Source organism: Leguminivora glycinivorella, chromosome 7 (assembly GCF_023078275.1).
Source record: "Leguminivora glycinivorella isolate SPB_JAAS2020 chromosome 7, LegGlyc_1.1, whole genome shotgun sequence".
Taxonomy (NCBI): domain Eukaryota; kingdom Metazoa; phylum Arthropoda; class Insecta; order Lepidoptera; family Tortricidae; genus Leguminivora; species Leguminivora glycinivorella.
In genome coordinates this window covers 23,000,740-23,014,494 of record NC_062977.1, presented here as the reverse complement: position 1 = coordinate 23,014,494, position 13,755 = coordinate 23,000,740, and the positions used below count along the sequence as shown (strand labels likewise).

The 13,755-nt window shown below is 39.5% G+C and overlaps 1 protein-coding gene and 1 non-coding gene across 6 annotated transcripts in view; one reads left to right on the top strand and one right to left on the bottom strand.

The window, feature by feature from the left end:
• LOC125228395 (integrin alpha-8) overlaps positions 1 to 13,755 on the bottom strand; it is a 212,738-nt gene that overhangs the window by 68,391 nt on the left and 130,592 nt on the right. The gene's annotated exons all lie outside the window — the stretch shown is intronic.
• Trnap-ugg lies at positions 6,890 to 6,961 on the top strand. Its single transcript has one exon. It is a non-coding gene; the product is annotated as a tRNA-Pro (tRNA).

Genomic DNA, 13,755 nt, shown 5'->3' with positions numbered 1-13,755 from the left:
GCAGAGCGCCAAAATTATTAAAGAAAATAAGATCTACTTAAACATGCCGACCAAGATCTTATAAATCCGCGCGCATCCTATCGTTTTTCTCCCGCTAATTACACGTCCGTTACAACGGCAGAGTACGTAGCCAAATGCACTAAACGCTCATGATAATATAGTCTGTTTCGTAGCTATCTATCTCTATCGCTCTTGCGTATTGACCCTATCGAGCTAGACTGCATTTCTGTCGGCGTTTGGTATCGGCAATTGCCATTCGGTGCAGATCCTCCTAGGCCTAGATGAATGACAATGACGCTAGATTCCGATCGCAACGCAATCTGACTCTGTCGCGCCAACAGTCCTATAATTTAGATAGTGTCTTAGTGATGTGGGTCAGTAGTGACCCTGCCTGTTAAGCCACGGTTCTTCACGGGTTCGAATCCCGGTAAGGGCTTTCATTTATGTGATAAGCACTCCTGAGTCATGGTTTTCTATTTCAGTATGTATGTCGTCGCTTAGCACCCATAGTAAAAGCTTTGCTTATTAGTTTGGGGCTATGTTGATCTGTATAAGGTGTCCCCAATATTTATTTATTTTATTTTTATTAAAATAAAACGTTTATTCGCTTATTAATTTCGCTTACGCTTATCACCTAATATTTTCATCATCTTACTTCTATGGTCGCGCAAATACGGACCGGACGAGCGATAGAGGTAGCCAGCGATACTATCGTAAACATTTGTACATGTGGTTACGCACCCATGATACGTATTGGGACTCCTCCGTAGCAGCGCGACAGAGCTAGACAACGTTTTGATCGGCGTCTAGCACCAACGATTGCCACTTGGCTAGGCCGGCAGGTCCGCCGCAAAAGGTCCGTTTTTTCGCCCGCAGTAGGTACTCAATGGAGAGAGTGCCGCAAAAGGGACGTTTTTTCACGTAACTGTAGTGCCGGATTAGGAGAAACCGTTACCGGACTTGCGATTTTATCCGTACAACGGTTGTCCGAGTATGTTTCTGTTTATTGAGTTGTTTAGAGGAAAATAGATTTTCTTTCTGTCATTAACTAATAATAAATGTAGAAAAGAGTGTAAAAAAGAGGAAGTTCGAAACTAGTGGCGATAAATTGACATGACTAGGGTTGCAAAAAAACGGTTCTTTTTCTGGCTTGAAAAAAAAACATGAAATAAAACCTTGAAAAAAAAACAGAGAGGACGAAATCTCAAAATTTGCAAAACAGTTAATACTTTTATATAGTTTTTTAGACTTTATGTTAACTATTAAACGATTTTAATTTAATAACTTTAATTTCAGCAGGGCAATCATGGTCGCGCGATAAACGATAAAACATCGGGCCGTCCCTATCGCACTATTTGTAAGTGCGATGGGGACGGCCAGATGTTATATCATTTATCGCTCCACCATACTTGCCTGCCTGGTTTTATAAAACTAACATTTGTGTTAATCTGTAGTTGTCGGTATTTACTGTTGGCAACACCACCGCCTCTCCACGCTCCACGCCGCATCGGGGATTCCCCAATAAACGTTTTGCATAGGTACTGAATGTTTATCGAATTAAAATGTACGTTATTGTTATTGAAACGTTACAAATCACGAAAAACCGTTACTGTCGTATTACTTGTTCATCTGAAAAAAAAAACATATTGTATTTAGAAAAAAAACGTACTTGGTTTTTTTTTTTCATAATTCTGTTTACAACCCTAGACGAATTTCCTTTTCCCACGTGTATTGTGCGATTGCGACGCTTTTCAGTACCGATGGCCCACTAAAGTTTCGACCTTACAAGAAATTAACCCTTTGCACATTTGTGTCGATTTAAAACACTTCCTTCGGTTGTATTTTAATTAATCGCTTCTCGTTTCCTCTTTCCCGCGCTTGTATCGAAATGTACTATTACCTAATAATTAAAAGTCATCATAATTAATTTTCTATATTATTTAAATTAAATTAAAACGATAGCATCTTCAATGTTAGTCAATTATTTATAGGCATAACATTATATTAAGTACATGTCTTTAAAGCAAGAGTAAATAGGTATCTCATAGGTAAGCGTGCTCCACCGTAGACCGCATCATCACTTACCATCAGGTGTGATCGTGGTCAAACGTCTACCTATTCATACTAAAAAAAGTCACAGTTTTCGGTGTCTTTCAACCACTTAAACTGCCAAGAGTGGCACTGAAACTTGAGTAGCTTCATGTGCTATGTATATAAAACCCCTTTAGGCCCTTTATTATGGGATACAACCCGATGTTATCTTTACTTTTATATCACGAAGAACAAATAAATACCTATAATTACACCAAGGAAACAATGGAAATCGCCTTTTATTTCAAATTAGCAAGCTATCTGTATCTAGGAGCGATCTCACATGAATTCTATTAGAACAGCAATAAGGCGTGCGTCTACCGGTGACCCGGCGTCATTCACTAACCACACAGAGTATTCGCTCAATACTAACCAATATCAAAACACCAGAATATAGGTAAAATTAAAATTTTGAAAAAGCGCCGCCATAGTGGACCGAGTTTCATGGCTGACACTTCCGACTAACTCGGCTTTCAAACAAAAAAAACTAAATTTAAATCGGTTTATCCGCTTTCGGGAGCTACGATGCAACAGACAGATAGACAGACACGTCTGACTTAACAACGTCGTTTTTGCGTCGAGGATTAAATAGTACTTATATAAGAAAAGCAGTCCCTGAAATAGACATGAATATGGTGCGTGCTGCGATAGACGACAGGCCGCGGCGTTTATTGGCCTGTATTAAAAATAATGGAGGCCATTTTGAATAATTTTAAGTTATATTTATTCTCTATTAAATGTACTTTAAATTGATATATAATTTATTAAAAACTGATTGGTACTTTTGTTTTTATCATTATTTTTATTTGTGACAGAACTTTAGGGTCGATTAAGTACTTGTAAATATCCTAAAAGTCCTTTGGCTCGCATTAAACTGAGGAACGGACAGTCAATGTCTGTTTATTGTTTATTTTGTTTATTATATTGCATAAAATTAAGTTAGGGGGGGCGCCTAACACTAACACTAATTTAATATCGCCCGTAGTATGTTCGGTGGAAAACGCACCCTTCAAAAACTTCAAAAGCACGTTCCCATCTTAGACGCCAACAGCACGCTTGCAACCCTACGTTGCAGGAGTCCATAGGTGAGGATAATTGTTTAGGTGCTCATCAGGGGAATCATCTAATCTTTTGCTTCCAGGTGCCGTAGCCGAATGGCATTTCTGCGATGCGAAACGAAAACGAAACGCCGCGAAAGGTAGTCTGGCTCTGTCGCGCCAATATGCAAGAGCGATAGAGATAGCTATATCTATGAGCGTTTCGTTTCGTGAGCGTTTGTGCCATTCGGCTACGTACCCTGATATCATAAAAAACAAGGCCACTTTCGTATTGGTATTAAAACTACCCGCGTACTATTAGAAAAGCAATTCATACAAACTACATAGGACATTGTGGGAAACCTAGTGGATCTTGGTCAGCATCATGGACTCTATCAGCCTACCAATTTTTATCCAAATCGGAGACGTGATCCAAATGTACAAACTTAACGGGAATTGCTGAGGAATACTACACAACCTAGGGTCGGTCGTAACTCAACCCGATAGTATCGGCATTAGCGCGAACAGATCTCTATCCCACGGTATTGTAGAAACGTCGTAGCTAATAGGAACCTTGTATGGACATAAGACGTTTTGGAATAGAGTAGCACCGTGGGTTCTTAATACATTCCTGGGTTGGAATTGTGAACTTGTGATTTTCTGAGACTACTTAAACAGTCATATAATGGATTAACTATAAAGTGTGGATAGCTGGAAAACTCTAATGGCGGAATATGACTTACAGATAATTTTCCTTTTATTTTAGTAAATTTGAAGTTTCAACACAGAATATATAGTTAATAGTACAAGTACAGAAGGCTCACTCCTTTGATGTTCACAAAATGCCACCATTCTAAATTCTTAACTACTTACATTAACAAAACGGACCGCACGCGAGCTGCCGACATTGAATTTTATTGCGCCGCGCGAAGGTCGTTTCTGACTGGACCGCGAACTCGCGGCCCGGCCGCCGACATGTACTATCAGTAATCGGCGAATTTATCAATGAATTCATTCATAATTTCTCCATGCACTTTTGCAGCTGATAGTACTTGTAGCGCGGCGATAGAATCACGGAATGAGCCGCCCCTGGTGTCAAGTCCTTTTACACATCCGATCATGAATAAAGATAAAATATTTATACCATCACATGAAAGCTTCGTGCATGTATGTAAGCGATGACAGGATAGCGCGGTGTTGCAGCTTACAAAAGCGTTCCATTGTGCGCGTGCGCACGCGCCGTGACCTGCCGAGCTAGGGCTGTCCAATTTCATATGAGATTATCGATGTATTATAACTATATAAAACTACTAGCTTTTTCCCGAGGCTTCGCCAGGGTACTAAAAGTAATCTTATTAAAACGTCGAACTTTGGACCCCCATTTCACCCCCTAGGATGTGAATTTTGAAAAATCCTTTCTTAGTGCTATCCTCTACATTTTATAAGGAACCTATGTGCCAAATTTGAGTCTCTAGAACCAGCGATTTCGGCTATGCGTTGATATGTCAGTCAGTCAGTCAGTCAGTTTCTTCTTTTATACATATATTTAAAAGAAGAAGATGCATTTCGTTATTTTTGTTCAAAACTGTTTGCACTACTAGCTATGTCATTTCTGCTAATAAAACGAGTGGTCAATGCCAGACAAATTGGTTTCTCTATTTCTAGTGCTCGAATTTCAAAATCGACATAATTATAAATTATATCGCTCCTTATTTAAACGGATATTAATTAGAGAGATGAAATCGTGCGCTCAAAACTCAACTATCGCTCAAGAACTCTAGTTCGGTGTTTTAGATCGACAGGCGAAGCAATATAGCTCTTGAAAAGAACCTCTATAATAAATTGAAATTTAGCTGCAGACGATTGAGTTACATTACAGTGTTATGTTTTTTTATGTTATATATTCACGGATTATACAGTGCTGCACTCTAGCGGCAACATATTGCACTATAAGATTGCTAGTCTGTGGCAGTTGCGTATTAAGATGAGTACCAACCCTAAAAGTTTATCAATAGGGCGGGGCGGCTATGCACGCCGTTAATTATATTGATTATAGGTGTTTTATCAACTTTAATTATTATGTAAGGACGCTTAAGTCATGGTTATGTATATTAAAGTGAGGTAACTGGAGACAGTGGGGACAGGTTACTTTATTTTTTTTTTAACTAAGGAACAGTCCCTTAATATCTACTACCTACCTACGTCATACCCTTGTTTACGATTCTCGATGTATTTTATTTTTAAAGACTTTTTTAATAAACCTTCACGTATGAATTTTATAGAAAACTTTAGTTATGTGAATTTATATTCCAATAGATTCGTTAAACTTTAGTTACGTAAATAATCGGCCTGGAATTTTGATAAGATTTTTCGTCGTCTATACACATTTCAGAACTTTGTGTATTTTAGTTATTTAATAAATAGATATTATAAACTAACACTACACTATATGTAACATAAAGACTATCATAGACCTAACGTAAAAGGACTTAAGCCCACGTCTTATGAAGTAGAAACATGTGTATACGAAAAACAATAACAATTGAATGTTTTACATTCCCAAACCTTGTTAGGAGATATTCTTTAAAACAACGTCACACTACGTCCTATGACTCGTTTGCCAAATAGAGCCAAACCACTTTCATAAAGAGCCCATTTCCATTTGCTTGACAATAGCCATTGAGACCCTTAAAGAGGGCTATTTGTCCAATTCGGCTAAACGGTTGGCTCGGTTATGGATGCCTCGGCGGTTATGGTTGCCTTCAATGCGAGGCAAATGCGGTGAGGCCATTGTGTATGAGCTTTATACCGAGTCATAGTGACGTATGTATTGAATATTGTATCTGGACCTGCATTAGGTTACACTAACAGATAGGCACAGTAAGTAAAATAAATATTGGGTATAGGACATTCTTATACAAATTGACAACCCCACGGTAAGCTCAAGAAGGCTTGAATTGTGGGAACTCAGACAACGATATACATAATATACAACGATATACATAATACATAATATACTACGTACCCTGGGAGGGACCCCTGGTCAGCTCATGGTATGCCAATAAGTTTTTATACAAATCTCAGTGCTAACTTCTCGCCAAGTAGCCACTGCAACCAGCCTTTCGAAAAGCCAATGCAAATGTCCATACAATTATTTATCGAAAGTCAATTCCAACACGGTCCGGGTATGCGTCCCATGCCCTTGTCGGCCAGTGTGTGGAGCCCTTAAATGGTCGTATTCGTGTGTCCGTTTGCAGACAAATCGCCGCTATAAAGCGCTTGAGATGCGCATTTCCTTTTGGGTACAGACCAAGTTACGAGCGATAAGAGACTTTAAAGGATGTTTCGATTCGAAAGATAGAAAATTCTTGAAACAGAACCTAAAATCAATTTTTAGTTAACAAAGCGGTATTTTTTTCCTGTTTGTGGGCTAAATTTAATGAAACCTTTTAGGTGACACGATGGTCAATTGGTCATATCACTCTTATTTATCTTATATCTACGGGGGGATACAATTCGACCCATGAGAATATTTTTTCGCACATGATGATCTCTATCACATTTATCTGAAATATTATATCATTTTGACCGTAGTCGTAATTAATACAAACCTTTTTAGTGCACAATTCATACGTTTACAGAACAAATAAAGACAGTTTAAAGACATGATAAAATAATATTTATAAAATAAACTTGTTTGTACAAGTGTTACAGTAATTACAGAATTCAGGAAAGTAGGTTTTTCACAAAGCCTTTCAGGTGGCATGATGGTCTAGCGGTATGATTCTCGCTTTGGGTGTGAGAGGTCCCGGGTTCAAATCCCGGTCGTGCCCTGTTTTTGGTACGATTTGGTATCAAGTGGCCAAAATTTATGGGAACTTCTCATACGTATACTTAAGTTACCGAAATTCTCAGTAACAAAATGAAAGTTTTAATTTCCTATAATTGACGAGCTAATTAGGGTGCGTTGGGGTAATTTCGAAAGTCACATAAAAATCACCATTACTTCCATCATATCAAGATTTCCCTTTCGTAATTACCCGAGCATTTCTGTGATTCGAAATTACCCCAATGCACCTTACTCTATTTTACTGTTCGACAGAGCTGGAAAGTGAAAACTTCCTTAAAAGCTTGAAAATGAAAAATGATTTATTGGTTACACAGATTGCACATACATTTGTACAAAAATAAAAATTGTGCCAGTAGATTTACGTTGACTTTTTCCACAGACGGAGAACAGTGTTACCAAGTTCAAAAACCCTTACTTGATATCGAGAACGTCACGAATAAATATGCAAAAAAATTAACATCACCCCCAAACTTACTTACTTAAAAAAAACTGTTACTTACTTGATAAAAAAATACATATTTAAAGTCACATACAGGTCGAACGCGATTAATTAATATTATTTTTACCTTTTTTCCCAACGTTTTGGCCACTTTGCTGGGACGTCAGTCTTCAGCGACCGCGACCAGTTCAACCTGGCCGAAACGTTGGGAAAAAAGGTAAAAATAATGTTATTTAATCGCGTTTGACCTGTATGTGACTTTAAATATGTGTACAAAGCGCGAAAACTTAAAGAGTTACATTAAAAAAATACATACCTACATTTTGTACAGATATTAGTTTCCTCGAAAAGCTTGCCCCTTGCACCCCGCCCTCCCCACGGGCGCAATAATATAATGTGGCGACGCGATAATGAATGCCCCATTGTCCTCCGTAGCTGCTTACACGTCTATGATTTGTATGTTCGCCAATCGTGAGACGGAGATCTATATACTACCACTACGTACTTATAAACTGAAAGAAATACTAAAACTTATATTGGCCGGGAATATTGACCGAAAATGTGGACACCGTGATTACTTTTTTATTTATTTATTTATTTAATCTTTATTACACAAAAGAAAATACAATTGTACACAAGGCGGACTTAATGCTATAAGGCATTCTCTACCAGTCAACCTTCGGGCAAAATAGAGAAATTGTAGGCGGTGCAACATTAAATTATATTAAGAACAAAATAGTTATTTAAGTTAATTTTTTGATTTTATTGAGCTCCCGATATTTCGATGCAATCACGATCACGAGTCACGGACCTCGGCCATCACAGTCTAAGTATAAATAAAATAAATAATATCCCGGTTAATATAACTAATATGTCTAATAAAATTAACCGTGAATCATTCAAAACTCATAGAGACACTAAGGAAAAAGTGTCTACGCCCACCGGTGGTCGAACAAGCTAGGCTAACGTTCTTACCAATTAGACAACTCGACCCATTCCAAATTCTCTGATATAGGTGACTTTGACCATTAAATCTAAGGGCATAGAATAAAATAAAATACATCAGGTGCCTTAGCCCAATGGCATTTAAATTTGGAAACGAAAACGAAACGCCGCGAAAAGTAGTCTGGCTCTGTCGCGTCAAAACGTACCCTGGCCCCGTAGCCGAATGGCACAAACGCTCACGAAACGAAACGCTCGTAGATAAGTATCTATCTCTATCGCTCTTGCGTATTGGCGCGACAGAGCCAGAGTACCTTTCGCGGCATTTCGTTTTCAGAAATGCCATTCGGCTACGGCACCTGCTCTCGTACAGTCATCGGCAATAATAAAGCCCAGAAAAAAGGCCACAAATCCCGCAAAATATCTAGCACAATCTAATTTCTAGAGCCACACGAGCGTGTCAGATATATCTGCAGTCTTCTTTTAGTACGATGTTACCGGTGATTGTATACCTGCAGTATACCTATTCAAGATCGTCATAGAACTATAGTCACCGAACATCTTTTCAAATTCAGATTCAATAGTTTAGTTTATATCTTCACAGCCTTCTCTATATAGTGATATAGGTAAGAGCTAAAATTCATCTCATCTTTTACTGGCACCCTTCATATCACTCATTCATTTCACTTATTACTTTTGTACTTGTCTTTTTATGACTCCCATTTCATTGAATGAAGCCGTCCGTGCGCGTTTGACAGGACCAGATTATCTCAACCGACATTATCCGATCTTATCCGATGTTATCCGATCTTAGCCGATCTTATCTTCCAAAGGAGCGCTGCCGTTTAAGTGCTAATGAATTACTGCAATCAATATTCATTGATTGTGGACAGGAAGGCACGTATAGCTTGTGCGGTTTACATGTGACAGGTTGGTAATGATAATGAACACATTCGATGCGGTAGCGTGCTAAACTTACCGTCCGATTCAAATAAAGCTTTGAAGATATCACTGCAAGTTTCTTCATATAAAAACGTGGCTTTTGACAGAGAAAGATAGGTATTGTACCGCTCTGTGATATTTTGGAAGAATCCGTCAAAGTTGTTGTTGCAAGATCTCTTTTTTCTTCTACTCAGAATCACGAGCCCTTTCGAACCTACTAGCAAAAAAAAAGCGTCCTTAATTTAATTTTTCCGCTTCGTTACCATTTTTCAAATACTTTGTACAGCGGTTACAAAGTGGGAAGTATGCAAAATAATAGAACATTTTGGGACCATTTTTTTGTCTCTTGGTTTTTGTCCTAGATCGCTCGTGGTTCTGAGTAGGAAAAACCTAAAATTAAAATTTACCTATCTTAGAAAAAAATATTTTTGGTGATTGCTCTCGCGAAAATGCTCTGATTACTAAACAAAGCTGAAAGTAAAATATAGACTATAACCTTTTCTATATAAAGCTTCGACGCCCGCGGATCCGTGTATTCCAAAAGATAAAAGCTAGGCTCATATATTGTGATGTAATAATGAAAAATCGAAAACAACTTTTCATTTGGTTTCGCCTAACAAAACCTTTTGGGCGCTTAAGACTATTATATTAAACACAAACCAAATTACATTTCATCAATAGCGATCGCATGAAGACAAAGGATCGGACCATCGACACAGTGAATGAGATTTAATGAACTATGTGAGGTCAAGCGTGGAATGGGTTCAGTCAAAAATGAATGGTTTTTTATATCATTGGCGCTTGATGAAAGGATAAAATATTGAATCAATTACTTGTTTTTATCTATGAGTCTATCTATAGGTACCTATTGGTATTGACAATAATTTGTAGCAAATATTTATATACTGAAATATGTATATAAAGTATGTATTTATCTATTTAAGTACCTATGTATTATCGTGGCTTAACACATAATACAAGCTTTGCTTAGTTTGGGGCTAAGTTGATCTGTGTAAGGTGTCCCCAATATTTTTTTTTTTTTTTTATACTACGTCGGTGGCAAACAAGCATACGGCCCGCCTGATGTAAAGCGGTCACCGTAACCTATGGACGCCTGCAACTCAAACAGTGTCACATGCGCGTTGCCACCCCATTAAAAACTTATACATTCCCTTTTGCTGTGTTAAGTACACAGCAAAAAGGAGTGTACAAGTTCTAAGGAGGGTTCGGGTTGCCGACGACTCAAAGGACAATTATTATTATTATTATTTTATGTATGACGGTCTTTTGAAAGTAAGAGTGAATATGGTCTAACGGTCTTTTCTTTCCATCAAGGCCTTTCAAAAAGGGCCAATTGGCGATCAGTTTTACAAGTTAAAAACTCATTTGTTCTACCCTCTAGTTTGTGAACGTAAAATAGTACTTTTTTCGTGATTAATCTATAGAGTTTTACACAGGTAATCTGGGTTTTGTATGCCCTTCTCCGATATTTCAACGGTCTCAATCAAAATCGGTTCAGTAGTGACATGATAAGGTATTAGACAGATTTTAATCTCGAAATCTATAGAAAACGTTACACATAAATAAATAAAAATACAACACAAAACAAAGGGCCCTTTAATACAACAAAGTGTGAATAACATACCATTAAATTGGTTTCTCAAACATAATTAACGCAGAATCCTAAAATACGAGACTCGAGATTTTTAGCCACAAAAACTAAAACGGATCGTGCGTGACTGATTTCTAGTGGGGCCAGTGTACGTAGCCAAATGCACAAATTCTCACGATAATATCGTTTTCGTAGCTATCTATCTCTATCGCTCTTGTATTGGCGCGACAGAGCTGGACTGCGTTTCGATCGGCGTTTAGCGCCAACGATTGCCATTCGGCTAGGCCGCCAGATTTTGAGATATCATCAATTCCACACGGTCATACAAAGGCTACATAAATGTTTAATTTTTTTGTTACTTCAATCTTTGTAAGGTCCTTGGTAGCCTAGCGGTAAGAGCGAGAAGTTGTCTGTTCGAATTGAAAAGTTTTTCGATACGATACATTTACGCACGGCGTCAATAGCACAGGGTTCTAGAGTGGCCTATGATTCAAAGTGGTACTGAAGGCTTTGTAGGTTCATTTACGATGAAGAAATAGTCAAAATTAGGAAACTACTTATATTTTTGTAGAAGGCGGTACATCCACAATTTACTAGCGATAAGGGACGTGCGGAGAGAGCAACAGCGTATATCGACTGGTTTAAAAATTGCTCTAGTACGGTTAACTATCAGGACCGCTCCCGCGCCCCGCGCGTTCTCCCCGTTCGTCCCCTAGCTTTGACAAACGTAAAACAGGTATTCAAAACTTAAAACTAATTGCGTCGCTCACATGCCCCACCCCAGTGCTGCCCCCTAGCAGCACTCTTCTCCAACAGGTATTCGAGCGACGCGTGCGGCGGACCGGGTAAGGACACCCGTTTTCGTCCTTATTCTAACCATTCTGGTTCGTCCGTCTCGCCCTGGCAAGGTCTGTTCGATGATGCCTCGTGGCCAGACATTACGGGGCCCATCAGGGTCGACAATGAGAACTAGGTCTCCCACTTGCAAGGGCCTCTGCTCTTTATTCCATTTCTGTCGAGGCAACAAATCTGGTAAAACTTCTCTTACCCAGCGTTTCCAATATAGGTCGGCAAGCCTCTGTGCAATCCGCCATTGTTTTCTCAGGAAAAACTCGGAATTATCAAAGATGCCCATCTGAGGTAAGTTAGACGACGAGCCCAATAAAAAATGGTTTGGTGTCAAGGTCACTGCACTTCCAGCTTCCACAGACACGTGGGTTAGAGGTCGGCTATTAACAATATTCTCCACCTCGGCTAACAGCGTGTTATAAGTCTCTTCTCTGGGCGCACGTTCTTTCAGGACAATTTTCAGCGAGGCCTTTACACTTCTTATCATACGCTCCCATGCCCCAGCCCAGTGTGGACTAGCGGCGGGAATGAACGTCCATTTGGTCCCGTGATTCATGGCAGCGTTGCGTACCTCATCATTATTTTTCAGTTCCTGAAGTGCCCTTTTCAGCTCGACGTCGGCCCCACGAAGATTCGTTCCGTTGTCAGAGAAGATTTGTTGAGGCCATCCCCTCCTCGCGGCCATGCGTCTGAGGGCCATAATTAAGGCGTCGGTAGTCAAGGACGCGACGGTTTCTAAATGAATAGCCCTGACGGTTAAACAGGTAAAAATGACCCCATACCTCTTCTCTCGTCTTCTCCCTATAGCGACTTCTTGCGGCCCAAACAGGTCTATTCCACAGAAGGTGAACGGGCGCTGGTGATGAGCCATCCGTGCTTCAGGTAAGTTTCCCATTCTGGGAATTTCAGGTCTGCTTTTCTTTATTCTGCAGATCATACATTTAGAAGCAATATTTTTAACCGTTGGGCGAAGTTTAGTAATCCAATATTTTTGTTTTAGGTTGTTCACCACTGTTTCTTGATTTTGATGAGCGGCGCTGACATGGTAAGACTTCACAATCAATCTAGTTATGTAATCTTTTCCATCTAGGATTATTGGTCTTTTTGTTTCAGGTGACACGTCGGCAGCGTCATCGATTCGGCCCCCGACGCGCAGGACTCCGTGTTCGTCCAGGTAAGGTGATAAGATAAGTAACTTACTATTTTTTTCTATGTATTTTCCCTCTTTCAGGATTTTAATCTCATCACTAAACGACTGGGCCTGTGATTGTCTTATCAGCAGGCGCTCGGCTTCCTCCATTGTCTCGTTATTACTATCGGTAAGTTTTCGACATCCTTTTATAAACTTCAAAACAGCGTGAGTACTTCGGAGCAGACGCAGCCACGATGAAAATCGCGCAGGCTCAGGTACAGGTATCTCATCATTTACCATTTGTATAATGTTAACACACTCTAATTCATTTTCATTGATTACAGGTTGCAAACAATCCTTCGGCCAAGTGCGCTCATTATCGCATAAGAATACCGGTCCGTGTAGCCATTGACCTTGTAGGATAGACTCCTCATATGTTTCTCTGGTTCCCACGTCCGCTATGTTAAGGTTCGTCGGGACGTACCTCCACTCGTCACTGCAGGTAAGTTCATCTATTTCGCCTAAGCGATTAGCGATGTACGGCTTATAGGTGCGACACTTATTTCTTATCCAGTGTAAAGTTGTCGTTGAGTCACTCCAGAATATTTTCCGTATAGGTTTAATTTTATGTTCCTTTATTATAGTGTCAGCCAGTCTAGCAGCCAGGACTGCAGAGTTCAATTCAAGTCGCGGGATCGACGTAATTTTATTTGCAGCAATTCGGCACTTGCTTGCCACAAATGCAACGTACACATGCGCGTTGCTTTCCCAGCGCCAGTACGCCACGGCACACATAGCCTTACTAGACGAGTCGCAAAACAAGTGCAATTCCAAGTTCGCGTAGTCTGTTGTGGAGTCTAC